The sequence below is a fragment of the Trematomus bernacchii genome, unplaced genomic scaffold, assembly GCF_902827165.1.
Source record: "Trematomus bernacchii unplaced genomic scaffold, fTreBer1.1, whole genome shotgun sequence".
Lineage (NCBI taxonomy): Eukaryota > Metazoa > Chordata > Actinopteri > Perciformes > Nototheniidae > Trematomus > Trematomus bernacchii.
The window spans coordinates 248,224-265,099 of record NW_022987658.1 but is presented as its reverse complement, the minus strand read 5'-3'; the positions used below and the strand labels follow the sequence as shown (position 1 = coordinate 265,099).

The window sequence follows — 16,876 nt, the reverse complement described above, 5'->3', positions numbered from 1 at the left end:
AAGGTACAACAACTGACAAAATGAATTATTTTAAAACTGCTAGTTACATATTGATAAAACACAGAAACAGATAAGTAATTGTATCACTTCTTAAATGAGATATGAGCTAAGTCATTACAGAAAAGAAAAGCCAGGTTCTCTTGTACATTTTTGGCAGATCAACATGGTGCAGCAAAAACATCCCAAAAACAAACGAGGGGGCAGCAACAATAGTTTTTCTATCTACATGTTAGCACAGCAACCAAAAAAAAGAAAAACATTTATATTTTATAAAAATAATTATTTGGAAGATGACGGGGGGATCAAAGAGAGCGCGGAGGGGAAAACATTATCAAGCGTTTGTGACTTTGCACGGTCACCTCTGACTCAGCAGCTGATCTGCACATCTCTGATGGACCAATAGTCAAAGGGAGGCAATCCTGAAAAAAAGATAAAAACAACAGCATTCGTTATGTTTTATTAAAATGATGCTATTAATTAGGGATGCTCCGATCGCCAATTTTGGGGCCGATCGCCGATCCGATCGAGTGGGCGGGGCCTATGGGGATCTTCCATTTAAAGTAACTGTCGTGGCTTCCTTCCTTGTCTTTCCATCAAGCCACTAGATGCCTTAAACAGACAGTTCTAACTAGTTTATTTCCTTTAAATTACTCACAGTTTGAAGTGTTGCTTGGCCTCCGATGGTTAGATGATGTTGCGATGTGTTTGCTCAAACTTTTGCACATGCAACAAAGAAAATAGGCCTTTACAATATTCAAAAGAAATAGGCAAAACTCAAATAAACTAACAAACAACTTAGGTATTCTTTCTTTCTTGATAATGCTTATAACTTCATAACTTAAAGGGTACTTGTACGATTTGTATGTACGTGTACGTGTACGGTTAAAAACTGTTCCTCGACGGCGTCTCTCAACAGGTTGCCCATCACTGTGGCTTTAGCACAGGTGCCGTGGGAAATGTAGTCCTTTATAGTGCGTTGACTACAGACGTCACAATTAGGCGGCCTTTCTTATAAAAGCAAAATACTGGCTCTAACAGTGATGTGTAAAACTCAGTTAATGGGGCTCATTCACTGGCGCTTCCACAAACAACATAATTATTACATTCAAATGAAGTACATTAACACGGGAGAAATGATTCTATCTGAGAGAGAGTATAGACTCGATAAGCAGAGCGAATAGAGCTATCTCTCTCCTCTCTCTGCTAGCTCTCTCTCTCTCTCTCTCTCTCTCTCTCTCTCTCTCTCTCTCTCTCTCTCTCTCTCAAGTGTAGTACCGCCGTTTGGCCACCACGAATATTTTCATCTGAGTCCGGCGCACTTCCTGGGGCCTTGGTCCGAACCAGCAACTGCTTCATTTCCTGAATGAATCACTTGACTGGTTCGCAGTCCAATCACGCGATGCAATGCACTGCCTCGTCTCTATTCTGACAGGTGACAGGTTGAAACAGTTTCGAATTTGAGCGCTTCAACAATTTATAACCGCTCTAAACAATGCGCAATGTGTGGGTTGTTGTCGTAGTTTGCGTTGTTGCTGTTGAGTTGTTGTTGGTATTGCATTTTAATTTGATCATCCAGCAAGCCAGGAAGAAAGATAGGTCGTTCTGGCTCGGGAAACACTTCGAAATGTGGAGAAGTTGTGAACAAAAAGACAATTATGAGTAATATAAAAACGGTCCAACTGTTCAAGGAATAGATAGCCCAGTGGATAGAGCCGGCGGCCCCAGCCAGTACAGGGAGTAGTGAACTACATTGTGCCAAAGGAGCAGTGGTTGGAGGACATAACAAAATGTATATCCCCCCCACCAGACGCATCGGCCTGTTCTCATTTCATCAAATGTCCCTCCTCGACTCCCCTCCTCGACTCCTATCCTCGAGACTTAGTCCCGCCCACAGGAGATGCGAGCGGAGGAGCCGAGGAGGGGAACCGAGGAGAGAGGAGTGGAAGCAGCAGGCGGTTAGAGAAATGAGAACTCCTCTCCTCTGAGAGGTCATTTTAAAGAGACGTCCATTAATGATGACAGGAGGCACAGCAGCCCTCTGTCTGATGGACAGATGTGTTCATGACCACTTATATATTTACTTTTAATTCATTCACAGTGCGGTATAATGAGACAATAACAGGCTACAGATGCGGACATACACACAGACACACACACACACACACACACACACACACACACACACACACACACACACACACACACACACACACACACACACACACACACACACACACACACACATGTATAGTGATTCTATAATTTAGGGTGCATTTCACATCAACAAAACAGTACAAAGAAAGTGTTCTTTCTCAATAGAACAATCAGTGGTTCAAGTTAGTATATTCCTCAGTGTAACATATCCACTGGTTGCAAAGCTTAACATTTTTTTTATTTTATTTGATATAAATGTAATAACTGTTACTACAGTTATTACAGTACTGGGTAACTTAGTTGACAGGTAACCTAGTTGACAATTTCCCTATTTTGACCCATCATTTCAATGGTAGGCCTTGCCTGGATGACCACATGTCATTTTCTTGAACAGGTTAACATCACATTTGAACATATAATTGAATTAAAATCATTAAACAATTGTAAACCATAACAATGTACGTAACATTGTTGATGGTCAATGAATATACTCATTGACAATGTGCTATTATACATAAAATATTGTAAAAAATTAGAGGACAATCACCACAGTGTGTTCAAAATGTCTGCCAAAGAGGAACATGGCATCATGTGATGCTGGTGACATGGTATTGGGACAAACCATTTTTGAGTTAAATGGGGGAGTTCTGTTAGTAACATAGTTGACAGAACTTTTGCGGACATTCATATATTAAGATATTTAAATTATTTAAAGGAGGAAATCAATTAAAAATATGTTATTATTCTTTAGTATTTAGACTTTTGAAATAAATGAATACTTTTTTTTATTTACTTTAATGGTTTTTATTCATTATTTTGAAACCAAGACACCCTCAACTGAAAAACGGACATAGCAAAAACTGACAATTTAAGAACATCATGACACATTTCAAGGTAAATAAAGCATAGGATGCACATAATGTTTGTGTGATATTATAACATGCTTTCCAATAATAGGCAAAATATGATATTTTTGAAGAAAATAGTTGGAATAATTATAATTATCATCAATGGACATCAATGGACATGGAATGTACCCTAAATTGTAGAATCACTCGTATATATTTATATCAATATATACAATTTCAGAATCAAACAGAGCACTCTCATAATAACGTAACACTATCAGAGACTGGATATATCCCCCCCCCCCTCTCTGGTCGCTACAATGAGGGAAATAAATGACGGGCCGAAAGTTTTATTTACAAGTATTACAAGTAAGCAGAGGACACCAAACCAACTGAGACCTGTCTGTCCGCTGCATCTACGCACACACTGTACCACACACACCTACACCACACACACGCACCTACAGCTCCTAAAGCATATCATCAGGCTACAGCCGTTGTGTATTTTATTATGTGAAGCACTAAATGGTTTTAGAAAAATATCGACTTTGTTTGTAGATATCTACTAAACTAAAGCAAATAAAGAGAGTAGGCCTGTTATACTGAGTGATATATATTATACACACTGCTCTGCTTCTGCACGGACCTCACAGCTGTTCTCTCTGTAAACATCGCGTCGCGATGAAAGCAGTTAATAAAATAATATCCAGGGGATGCATGCAGAGCTGTCATTGGCTGAGATCAGTCCGGCCGTGCGTCACGACTCTTTGAAACATCACTGTTGCCGGAAATGCATCCACGGAGGAGCCGTGGAGGACCGTGGAGGACCCATCAGTGTATCCTCGGTTATAGCTCCTCCAGAGAGCCTCCTCGACGCTCGATGCTCGGTCCTCGATGTGCATTTAGAGAAATGAGATGTCCTTCAACATGGCTCGCTAAAATTCATTTCCGGGTCACTACCAGAGGACCGAGGAGTCGAGGAGTCGAGGAGGGACATTTGATGACATGAGAACGGGCCCATGGACACTGGACACTTATTTATGTATATAGTTCGGTGTATAGTTTGATATTTATTTATATATATGATATGTATATATTTTATTAAGTTTATGATAATGTTTATTTGATGTTAAAACTCATTTAGAGTGTTATTTTGTTATACTGCACCTTACTTACTTTTAAGGGTTGTTTTCAGTGGCGACTGGTCATTAGGGGCAGGTGGGGCACAGCCCCACCTAGTGTCAGCAGAAAGTATTACACATAATGAAAACAAAAAATGCAAAAAGATGCAAAAAAAGAAATAAAAAAATATATAAAATATATTTTAAGGTCATGTTTAATCATCTGATTCGTCTGTACATTGCTGTTTTAGTCTGTGTTCTTCTAATTAGTGTCTACAGTGCCGTTTTGAGCCATGTGGGACAAAACCTGATTCTGCCCCTCCCTCTCACTGTTTAAGTGAACGGTGACTGTAAAAACTACACTGCGCATGCTCAGAGTATTTTTCAATGGAATGTGTGTGGCAAAAAAAAAAAGGCCAAAGGGGCACAGAGGTGCCATCCCCACCATACGTCAGCTCACATTATTCAGAACTGATTGGCTGTAAATATGTCACGTGTGCAGTGCTGCGAAACGTCACGTGTAGTGTGAAGAGAAGACGAGAGAGCAGCATATAGCTAACATCACCAGCGATTAAAAATAAGTAAAAAACGGAAAGAAAATGAATGAAGTTGACCATTTACTGGAGCACACATTTGAGACACTTAGTCTCGGAGAGAAACTGGAGGTAAAGCGCCTCGGTGCCCACCATCCACCGGATTTCCAAATGGTCCAGACTGCGGGCAAAGTGAACCGCGGGTTTAATGCTGAGTGGTTTGCTAAAAAGAAATGGCTAACGGCGAGCATCCAGAAGAATTCCCTCTTTTGCTTTCCTTGCCTGCTTTTTGGTGAAGATCAAGGTACTTGGTCGAGGACAGGTTACAAGGACTTAAAGCATCTTTCGGAGAGGACAATGAAGCATGAGAGCAGCAACAGTCACTTGGAAAATGCCGTAAAATTGGGATTACTGGGAAGGGTGAATGTTGCAGCTCAGATTGACAGCGCCTACAGACGCGGCATTGATGATCATAATAGAAAGGTGGAAGAAAACAGGTACGTGTTGGGTCGGATCATCACCTGTATTAAACTGTGTGGGAAATGTGAGACAGCACTGCGGGGCCACGACGAGTCGGCGGACTCTCTGAATCCAGGGATATTCAGGTCAATTTTCGAGACAATGTGTGAGGGCGATTCCAGGCTTCGACGGCACTACGAAGCTCAGCCCGTTTTCAAAGGGACATCAAGCACCATACAGAATGAACTCTTGGACTGCATGTATGATGTGTACAGGGAGGAAATATCCAAGCAAGTGGACAACACATCATTTGTTGCCGTTCAGGCCGACGAGACAACCGATGTCTCATGTAAATCGCAAATGGTGATTGTGCTGCGATACATTATGCCTGACCTCACAGTTACAGAGTGTTTTTTGGAGTTTGTGGAAGTAAAGGACAAAACTGGTGTAGGTCTCTCTAACAGCATCAAGGCTGTTCTTGAACCCCTGAAGCTGAAAGAAAAGCTAATCGCTCAGACCTATGACGGCGCGGCCGTCATGAGCGGTAACGTGCGCGGGGTACAGACGGTCATGAAGGAGACGTACCCAAACGCTCAGTTTGTTCACTGCTACGCCCACCAACTGAACCTGACCCTGCAGCAACTGTGTTCAGCAAGGATGAGCATCCTGAAGGTGTTTTTTGCAGATCTAACTGCTTTTTCCACTTTTTTCTCCGGTGCTCCAAAACGTGTTGCAGCTCTTGCAGAGGCAACACAGAGACGCATACCACGGCCACCGGCTGTGAGATGGAACTTTAAAAGCAGAACTGTGAACGCGGTTTGGGAGACCCGAGAAGCACTTCTTCAGTGTATGGACCATATACGCACACAACCAGGATGGGATGCGGTCACCATAAGTGAGGCATACGGCCTGTCAAAGAAACTGCGGGGACCGAGCATTTATGCAGCTCCTGGAGTTTTTTTCGTTGCTTATGCCAGAAGTGGATGTTTTATACAACACTCTGCAAAAACGAACCATCGATGCACCTGGGATCAACAGCGCGCTCTGCCGCTTCAAGGAAAATGTCCAGAAAATGAGGCAGCAAACTGATGCATTGGCCGCCACCACTCATGATGGAACAGACGAGCCAGGCCGACGAGTCAGCAGCACAGCGCCGGTAATGAAGGAGGCATGTGACACAGTCATCTCACAGGTGGAACAGAGGTTCTCACAGAGTGACCATTTGATCGCTGCAAAGCTCGTTGACAGCTCATTCTTCCCACAGCATGTCCTGTCATTTCCTACACCTGAGCTTGACTGCGCAGTGAAATTGTGGCCTGCTTTGGGAAACAAGGAGAAGTTGAAGTCTGAGCTGACCACGCTCTACCGCCACAGTGAACTTCACACTGGAAACACTGCCCTGTCTCTGTTGAAATCCATTCACGAGAACAACTTGGAGGATACGTTTGCTGAGACTGTTATTTTGGTCAAAATAATAGTAACAACTCCGATGACGACATCCGAGTCAGAGAGGAACTTTTCCACCCTCAAAAGGATAAAGACTTTCACTCGCAACACCATGGGACAGCTGCGACTTAACGCATTGGCCATGCTTTCAATTGAAAGCCAGTTGATCCAGCAACTACAGGACTTCATCCCCAAAGTGATAGAAACATTCTGTCAGAGGAAGGACCGCCGTGCCGCTTTTCTTTTCAAGTGAGCCTTCAGCTTTGGTAAGTTCATTTATGTCATATATTTAGTTGATCTTCTGTGTTTTGCCTCTGCTGGATCGATTGATATTGTGACCTCGGTGATGAGTGTCTGTGTTTTCCTTATATTTACAGTCTATGGTGTTTAATGCTAAAGCATTATGGTGGGTTGTGTGTTGTTAAGATTTGCTTTGTGATGGTGCCCTTTACTTATGTATTAAGGTGCATTACAATATGACATCCCCACGCTGTGTACCGTAAATTTACGTACACAGTGTACGTAAATGTATGCGCTGAAAGTGTGTGCTCGTGTGGTCTTCAGTATGTAATTTGACATCCCCCTCTCGATCTCTAAACATCCCATCTCGAGACTGCCTGAAGCTCTAAGGGCACAAGAAAAAAAATCATAGTGTTCTTCGCCGGGCACAAAAGAGCGCGACCAACGCCCAACCCTCCTCGCACCCTCCTCTTTCTCTCCCCCCCTCTCTCTCGCTCTCCTCCCCCCTCTCTCTGTCCCCCCCCCTCTCTCTCTCTCCCCCCCACCTCTCTCTCTCTCCCCCACCTCTCTCTGCCCCCCCAGTTTTGTACACATAGAAACGCCACTGGTTGTTTTACATTTTATTAAGTTGAAGTACTTTAAAATAAAGCTGTGGTTCTATCAAGTACGTGACTGTCCAATAATTGAGTGGAGTGCTATGTTTAGAATTTCTATATGTTTTCTCTTTGTTTGTTAAAAGACATACATTATAACACCAATACCTTCTTAGTTCATATTACATGTAATGGTTACATTTCATTATTTATCCACAGCACACAAACCATGAGCTTCAATACAGGTCCATATTGGTTACTTCAAAACTATCCCTGATAAAGAAAATAATAATAATTGTATGTAATAAACTTGAAAGAAGTAGATACGTTTTACTTAATATTTATTAGAAATATATAATATTTAATAGAAATGTGATAATAGTTAACTGCATAACACAAGGGTATTAGTCAACAAACGCATACTTTGTTGGTCTTTAAAGTACTTCTGTATATAAATACTTGTACATGCTACAGAAGGGAAACAGGGAGCCAGAGAATCGTTTTTTCTCCTCTTTTTCTCTTTTTCCTCTCTTTTTCCTTCTTCCCCCTTCTTCTCCTTTCTCTCCCCCCCCCCCCCCTTGCAAGACTATTGTTCCCCAGCTTACATCTTTATATATACAGTCTATGCTTACATCACATCAAGCGCAGGACCGTCTGCTCAAGCTCCAATCTATCACCCAATCTTGATACTTGGACGGAGCCAATCACGTCAGGGCATCACAATGGACAGAGCCACTCACGGCACGGCTTCTCCCCGAACCCGCCCCCCCTCACGCTTTTGGTTGACAGTGGACAAGTCGCGAGGCGCATCAGAGGTATTCAGAGTAAGTAACAACACTACATGTTTCTATTTTCCCGTTTACAGTCATAAAACCTATTTTTACAACCGTCGTTTTGGCGTCAACTTTTACATTACGATATACAGTCGGCCACTTCAGTCTGCATAAAGTTAGCAAGCCAGCATTGCTAATGCTATCGTGTCTAGGTTAAATACACGTCATTATATTAATCAATGTCAACAGCCATGTGTTATACATCCGATTGACAACAGTAATTTAAATAAGTTGTTAAACGACTCTTGTATGAATGGGCATGTTGTAATTAGTAACTACACTTCTGTGAGCAGTGGTACATTAGTCATACAGCATACTGTATACACAGAGGTGGGAAGTAACTAAGAACATTTACTCAAGTACTGTACTTAAGTAGAATTTTGAGATACTTGTACTTCACTTGAGTGTTTCCATATTTTTCTACTGTGTACTTCTACTCCACTACAATTCAGAGGTAAATGGTGTACTTTTACTCCACTACATGTGTTTAATAGCTTTAGTTACTTTACAGATTTGGTTAAGATGCCTATTGGTTACTGGTGGCGTTTTATGAGTTTATGTTTATCAGTTTATTTGTTCAAATAGACACCTAAAGTATATCATATATTATATGACATAAATATCTTTATGTGAGATAAGGGATCGTTGCTCAATATAATATGATGAAGTGTGTTATATGCTCCAGGAAGGATACAGTATATTGTTGAATATATATTAAAGATAGCTATATACTGTATATAACATTAATTGTAATTCAATATACATACATCAATCATTTATGGATAAAAGGATAACTTCACCGTTTATGAACATGATGTGTTTATACATGATTATATGTGTAGATAACCTGTATAAATAATGGTTAACATGGTATCAGTGTTGTTCGCTTTGCAGTGTAGTTCTCTCTAACACTTGCATTGTTATTTTACTTAAAGTTTAGATGATCACTAAACCTATAAGCCATAAAGAAATGGGAGATGCAGAATGGACGGGCTTTGGCCTTCAGGAGGGATAAACCCGCTCCAAGGAAACGGAAGTGACGTCGTGACCTCTGTCAGAAGGTAAAGTATAGAAACATATGTACCTATTACTTATTATTCATAAATGATAAGTATATTACTGAACATTTACAATTGACTGGTGCAAACATTATCAATCAAATGATTTACACTGAGTGACTCACTCCAGACTAAGGTGCCGTTTACACGAGGACCAAACGGCACACTTCACCCCAAATTGCTCCTGTGGGGATTGTCCACAGTATTGAGTATGTAAGTCACTTTGGATAAAAGCATCTAACATGTCATGTCATGTACATCGACTTATTCACATTCTGCTTCATATAGTCCCATTTTTCTTAATTTATACAATTTCTTTAACTGAAAAATACAGTTTGATATCACAGAGCCATCAAACATGATCAGTGAGACCAATACAATGACCCCAACATAAAAACATGGGTCTTTAATCTACTTTAAAAACTCCAATGGGAAGCTGCTCCATAGAAACAGAAAGCAGCCTCCCCAGATCTCTGTGAATATATAAGGTTAGGAATAATAAGGTTACACTGAACATCTGTTTTGTTTATTCATACAGCACATTTCAACACAAGGCAACTCAAAGGCCTTTACTAAAAAGAAGACATTAAGAAACACATTATAACATGTCATTTAGGGGAGGCTGTGGCGCAGTGGACTAGTGCGTTGGTGTTGGGATCAGGGGATCACAGGTTCAAACCCCTCTGCAGTCAGCATGTCATTGTGTCCCTGGGCAAGACATGTGGGGATTGTCCATATATAGAAACTCTGCACGATGTTTTCAAGTTTGATGCCGGCATCTACTACAACAACAATGGTCTTCCAGGTCAGAGTGAGCCGTTCAAAGGACCAGTCTCACATTTTCCAGCAGAACTGAAGCACGGAAACGCCTCCATTGTCATCAGAAAGACGACAGCAGCCAACAGTGGAATCTACAGCTGTTCTTTTCCACGTCTGCAGCCTCCTCAGACATTCTCCTTTCAGCTTGATGTTGGTGAGTACTTTTGTTGGACCTACGTGCGTCTTGTCTTTGTGGCAATAAAAGACGCTGCATTTGAACGGCCCTTAAGAATTGAATACTAAGCGTAACCATGGTTACGGTATGGTTGGAAAAATCATCGTGACGCTATAAACATCCAATTAATTTTGCTGCCCTTCTAAATACAAATGGAAACATGTAGCTCCTTTATATGTGGCCTGTGTGTGTGAATTTGTGTCTCTGCTCATGTTTTCCCTGCTCCATTTAAGAGCGTAAAACACCATGAGGAAGCAAGGAATATTTGACAAGAAATTAAGGATTTGTATTAGTCTTTCAGATCTCGTATTTAATTACCGATCAGGAGAAATCTCAGGTGATGTCTCTGAGCAGTGTGTGCTGCAACTCCTGTATATTCAGTTCACATTAGTTATTGTTTTTACGGACATATCTATCTTCTTATTCTTTGTACCTAGCTAGCCAATAAGAATGATTTGAGTGGAGTGCAGCCTAATCATTCCCAATGAGCTCCATTTGGTTACTGGATAATAGGACTGCACCAGCGACGTGCAGGGGGGCAGAGCCTCCCCTGCACGTCGCTGGAGTGCACCATTATGGCCAAAATGATAATCACGATTATTTATTATTATTATTATAACAACATTAACATGACAAGTAGTTATCATGATTTTTCATTGATTTAACAACAATATATTGTTGTATTGCACCTTCACATTTAAATAAAGAAAGCACGGCTTGCACTTCTGTGGTGAGCTACAGTCCTGCTCATTTAGGGTTGCACAATATAGTTGAAAGAAAAACACTGCAGTGTGAACACTTGAATGTATTTAGCTGGGTTTGAGATTTGCCTAAAGTGCTTCTGCCTTGGCATCCCAGTCAAAGTATGAGGACCGGAGACGAGAGCCATTTAACCATTCATTTCCTTCACAAGAGTTTGTTGACTGCCACAGATAAAGATGATTTTAAGGAGAGAATATAAACACAAAAATAACAATCAGGAAAAACAAAACACTAAGAATCAATGAAATCAAATGTTGCTTTTACATAGTAAGCATAGACAAAGCCATCAATAACTATAAGACATATTGACGACTTACTCAAAGAAGTATTACACGTTCAAATTAGCAACTTCCATTAGTACACAGGTACAAATGGAATTTAGTTTGATGTTTATTAAAGCCGTTTTACAATGGCTGTTAGCTTGTAGCTGTAGCATCTGCCACGTCGGGTAAGAACAGGTTTACCCTCCCTCTGGTCACCTATGAACATGTTTATACACCCTGTGCAGCTAATGCCTGCCACCAAGTTTTCAAAATGATATTGCATGATAAATATAAACTAAATCGAATGACATGAGAACAAATAACATAAATGGCTCCTAAACTCTGTGTGACCTGACTGCAAGACTTTCTATCCCCTTTGGGAGAATAGTTCCTGTTATTACAATTGATCTGTTTTTGTATAAGTTTTGATGTTCTACCTGTTCACAGCTGCCACTCCAAAGCCATCTGTCAGGACTCTCACAGCCACCGCAGACTGGTCTTATCTGCAGTGTGAGGTTCCTGGTGCTTCTCTAAACACTAAAGCAGAGTGGCAAAACAACGATGGAAACATCCTGGAAGCTGAGGAGGAACGAGTCCCAGAGGAAGACCACGTCTTCATCTCTCTCTACACTAAGGTGACCAGGACAGACCTCTAAGTGTGTGGTCTCTCAGGAGGACATCAAGCATCGGGTCTCTGCTCAGACCTTTGTGTTCATCTGTGGTGAGATGAGTTTATATATGAAGTGATTTCAAATGTTGATGTGTAATTTAGCTTTAGAAGATGTAGATGCCTTGAGTGATGTTGTTCTGTCAGTGTCCTGAACATGTCGAGTAACTTATATATTTTGTATGATGTTTTTCAGAGAGCAAGTGTGAGGACTCATACAGCACAGGGGCCATGGTTATTGCTGGCATAGTTTCATTTGTTTCGGGAGCTTTAATTCTTATTGCAGTTCAGAAGGTATTGCTTGCACATGGGAAGCCCAGGGAAATACAAAGCAATATAGGTACGTTTATATAATTCTATTGAATATATAATTTTATTTTTTATTCTGTGTTCATCAGATATGTCCAGAGACTTGACTCTTTATCTTCTTAGATGTGCTTCATTATGTTCTAATAAAGTAGATCATAGTCATCTGACACCACAAACCACAATGTATAAACCATAATACCATACGACTGAATGCGGGATTAATTTACAGCAGTGAAAATACTTGAATGAAAAGTGAATATAGTATAAATAAAAGTATCAGTCAGACTGCTGATGAGAGTCTGATGGTCCTCAGGGTTCATCTGTCAATCACCCATTCATTCCTGCTGAAGAACATTCAGTCAATAACTAACACACAATACCAACATGGACATGTTTGGTTTGGGTTAACAATAATGTTTCTGCATTGTATAAAAGTTGACTTTATGTAATATATGTTTTTATTTTCTCTGCTGCTGATATAGATCCTTCAAAGCAGCCACTGAGGTCAGCTGAGTGATAGCTGTGTGAACAATCTGAGTTTCCTGAGTGTGAGGACATTGAGGCCGCTCCTCACCTTCAGAAACCTTTCTGAGGAGTCAGGTTAGAATTAGGTTTGGTTGCTCGCCGGTGCATTGGCTCAGATATTTAATATTAAACTCTCTTTATAAACCTAAAACAACCTTAACCCTTTGTTTCCACACAGCTTTGTTTTGTGATTGTAATTCTGTAAAGTATACAGAGAGAGCCCCCTAGTGTTCAAGGCAAGGAACCTGAAGCGTTGCAGAGACAAACACAGGACCAGGGGCCTCATTTATAAAGGGATATACGCTCAAAAAATGGCGTACGCCAGTTTCTACGCAATGTTTGCGATTTATAAAATACTAACTTGACGGGAAAATGTGCGGTCCTCCACGCAAACTCTAACCCATGCGTACGCACTAAGCACAAACACGGGAGAGACGAGAAACTGCGACACCGTTGGCAGAAGGAAGAATGGAGAGAAATATGTGGAAATAATACCATCAATAAAATGTTACCTCTCATTTATCAAATATGAAGAATTCAGTTTCAAACATTGATTAAAGCCAATCTTAAAATGATTAAAAAACGCCTGTTTGAGACTCCTCAGTGCACACAAAAACATAACTTGGAGAAATAAATAAATACGGATATGCTATTTAAAACCACCTCGAATATGTTGTGTTAATGTTATGAAATGTTTTCTCATAAATGATGCGGTAAGCAGGAGGACAGAATTACGTCTAAACTGACGCCGTTTTGCATTTCTATAGGTTGTAGATACGAGCATGGTTTTATATACTATCACGTTTAATCGTGTTTTATGCCGTTTGCCAAGACTTGATAAGTCGCTCGTAAAACCCAGGAGGTATGGAAACTAAGAACACCATATGTGGTAAACAGCTAATATAACACAACACATTGTATTTCCTTTAACTGGTGGATTATGGATATATAGTTGCTGATCGACAGCTGGAACACAAACCACCAAATACAACACAATAATTCAGATCCAGTCGTCATGACTACACTCCGGAGGGATTCCCCCATCATTTCTTACAGTTTCTCATCAAGGGGGGGTCTCCTGTCCCCGGGACAAACACACTGCCTGAGGAAGGCTATGTGTATTTATTTTGTCATTAACTTTTTTCGGACCACTTATTTATTTATTTTGGTGACGATCCGACCTCCATGCTGCTACTCTGGTTCAAACTGCATCCACCAAACAATATGATTTATCTCGACCTCCCCACAATAACCTAATTCTGACACGGTGTGAGATGTCTTTTTTAGCTGTTCTGTCCTCATTCCCTGCGATCTTCTTCATGCAGTCAGTCAAAATGAATGAATGAATGGGCGTTTCTTTGACTATGTATAGGCAAATATGGGCGTTACGAGTCGATTGTGATTTATAAAGGGAAACAGGCGTAGGGAGTGCCGTACGCACTTCCCTCGCCGGTACGCAACGTTTTGTGAATCGGAAAATGGCAGAAAATGTATGTACCTATTTTTGTGCTTTGTACTACGTAAGCAACCTTCCTACGTCAATCCTACGCAAGGCGTTATAAATGAGGCCCCTGGAGATCAGAATAATAGAATCATTACATGTATATGAAAGCTTCCTGTGATTAAACTTTGCTTTAAGAGGTGCAGGCTGTTAACAGATACTTTAGCTAAGTACAATTATTCACCATGTGCTAAACTACTCAACAAGTTTATTTTTACTTATTAAATTACACAGTTTCACTTTCAACATAGTCGAGCAAATGAATGGAATGAAATAGCATGTCTTAGCACTAAGGGATTTGAACTCAAATATGAAGTGCGTTATAAATGAAACCCATTATTATTATTATTATTATTATTATTATTATTATTATTGTTATTATTATTATTATTATTGTTATTATTATTATTATTATTATTGTTATTATGTTAGCTTATTTGCTAATTTAGCATATAAAGCTGACTTCCTGTGGCGTACAGTGCACTCATCGGTCTGAAACATGCTGCTGAAGTTGAAAAACTACTAAATACTTGAAGCACGTTCTAGACAGATGTTATAACCTGAAACAAATATAATAGAAGATAATTAAGTAAACATCAGCTCCACTCTGACAGACCAGCAAAGGTTTGACAAGATTGACAAATGTCATGATTTGTTTTAATATATATGTATTACATCCCTTAGGTTGCAGCTTTTGAAATGAATCACTAATAGTTTTTTCTTCCACAATGTGTTCATGGTAGAGGATTACCAGACTTAATGAGCTAATGACGAGGAATATAAATCCCTGTCAGATCCGAGCTAGGTGTGAACGCAGCAGAGAAACACTGAGAGAGAGAGAGTTAACCATCAGAGAACACAAAGTCTAATATCGATCAGAAATATGTCTAAAATGTAAGTGTATATATTATAATTTTACTTTTGTTTTGTTGTGAAGAGTTTACTTATTTTAAAAAGACATGCATCACTTTCAATGATAAAGCAAAGAATGAACAAGTTTCTCTCCTCATTGAGAATTATTGAGGTGATTTCTTTAAAGTGGACCTATCATGCTATATTATAATAATATAGTGTAGGGCCATACCTATATAAGGCATATTTATACTTTTTTGTTTTCAAAATACCAAACAGATCATGCATTTTAGCCATGCCTCATTTCGCTCAATTTGCATTTTGTTAACCCTGTTTTAGCAAGGGCTGATTCAGTGAGAACAGCACCACCTACAGGCCTGGCATATGTACTACAGCGTCTCCAGCGCTTTCGAACGGCAATGGCCGTGGCTGTCTCCTCCTGATTGGTGGAGTTGGCCCAATAGCCGTAGCGCCACCGTCCTGACGTCAGGACAGTGTTCAAATCTGGATCAGTTTTTATCAGATCCGTTGCAGCCCCTTTTTTAGAGATTTGGGTATGGAGGAAAATAGAGAGGGTTGTGTTTTCTGACACTTGGTGAGTTCCCTGGAACACCGGGGACACATATTCATGTAGAAAAGACGTACAAAAGTGCATTTTGCATGATAGGTCCCCTTTAAGTTTCAGCTGAAAAATGTGCCTTTAATATTCTCAGTTTCTCTTTTCTTTACTCTCACACTGTGTAAACTAATGCTCCTGAACATATTATAATGTCAACATGCTGACTGTATTATCTGCCAAAAATGAACCTGTTATTGTTGCTGCTGTTTATAATGCCTGATGCACATTTAAGAAATGCACTTCTGCTTTTGTTAAGACAACTGAATAGGAATGACTTAACCCTGTACCTGTGTTATGTGACTGCACGTGTGTTTCATGTTTTATTGTACTGTGTTTGTTCCGATGCAACACCTGTCTCACTAAAGACTTTACAGACAAATGTAATGAATTTAATTGAGTTCGGTAAAACACGGTACATCAATAAAAACATTGTCATTAAAGTAATTGACTGTTTTTCAGTAATGTAGTAAAAACAAAACTCTGAAGACATACTCACACAATCTGTGTAAGATTTAAGCGTTTTGAGATACATGGCAACCCTCACATTAATAATAATAATACACTTTATTTATACCTTTCATGCAACATGCAGCCCAAAGTGCTTTACAGAGACGACACAAAGAGTGAGGGACATTATTAACAAGTTATAAACAAACAGAAAGGGTTATATTTCATTTCATTTGTTCCGTTCATGGAATGCAAAACTTCATGTATAATAATTGTTAACATAACTTGTCTCTGTAAACACACCGTTAACCTAAAAGGAGCAGGGAGAAGAAGATAATCTCATATGACCTGCCCCTTTCTGTCCTTCATCTTTCTTTTTCAAAGCCAAACATAACAGTATTTTAGGAGAATAAGAGAAACACAAGAAAGACTGATTTCCCACTTGACAGTTAACGGAAAGAAACAAAACACACCAACAACGAAACCTCACATGAACAAGGAAAAGTGCAACCCCCTCATCTGAGTCCTGCTGGAGGAGAAGGGGGAGAGCGGCGCATAATAATAATAATAACAATAATAATAATAATGGGACCTGCAAATAAAGGACAGACATCACATCAAAGACATCAAACATATTTACCGAAGCAGGACC

The 16,876-nt window shown here is 40.0% G+C and overlaps 1 long non-coding RNA gene across 1 annotated transcript; it reads left to right on the top strand.

Moving 5' to 3' along the window:
* The first annotated feature begins 8,164 nt into the window (after window positions 1–8,164).
* LOC117486827 lies at window positions 8,165–13,150 on the top strand. The gene is made up of 6 exons (XR_004556329.1): window positions 8,165–8,218; window positions 9,163–9,288; window positions 10,091–10,258; window positions 11,752–12,025; window positions 12,168–12,311; window positions 12,763–13,150. It is a non-coding gene; the product is annotated as an uncharacterized LOC117486827 (long non-coding RNA).
* The last annotated feature ends 3,726 nt before the right edge of the window (window positions 13,151–16,876 follow it).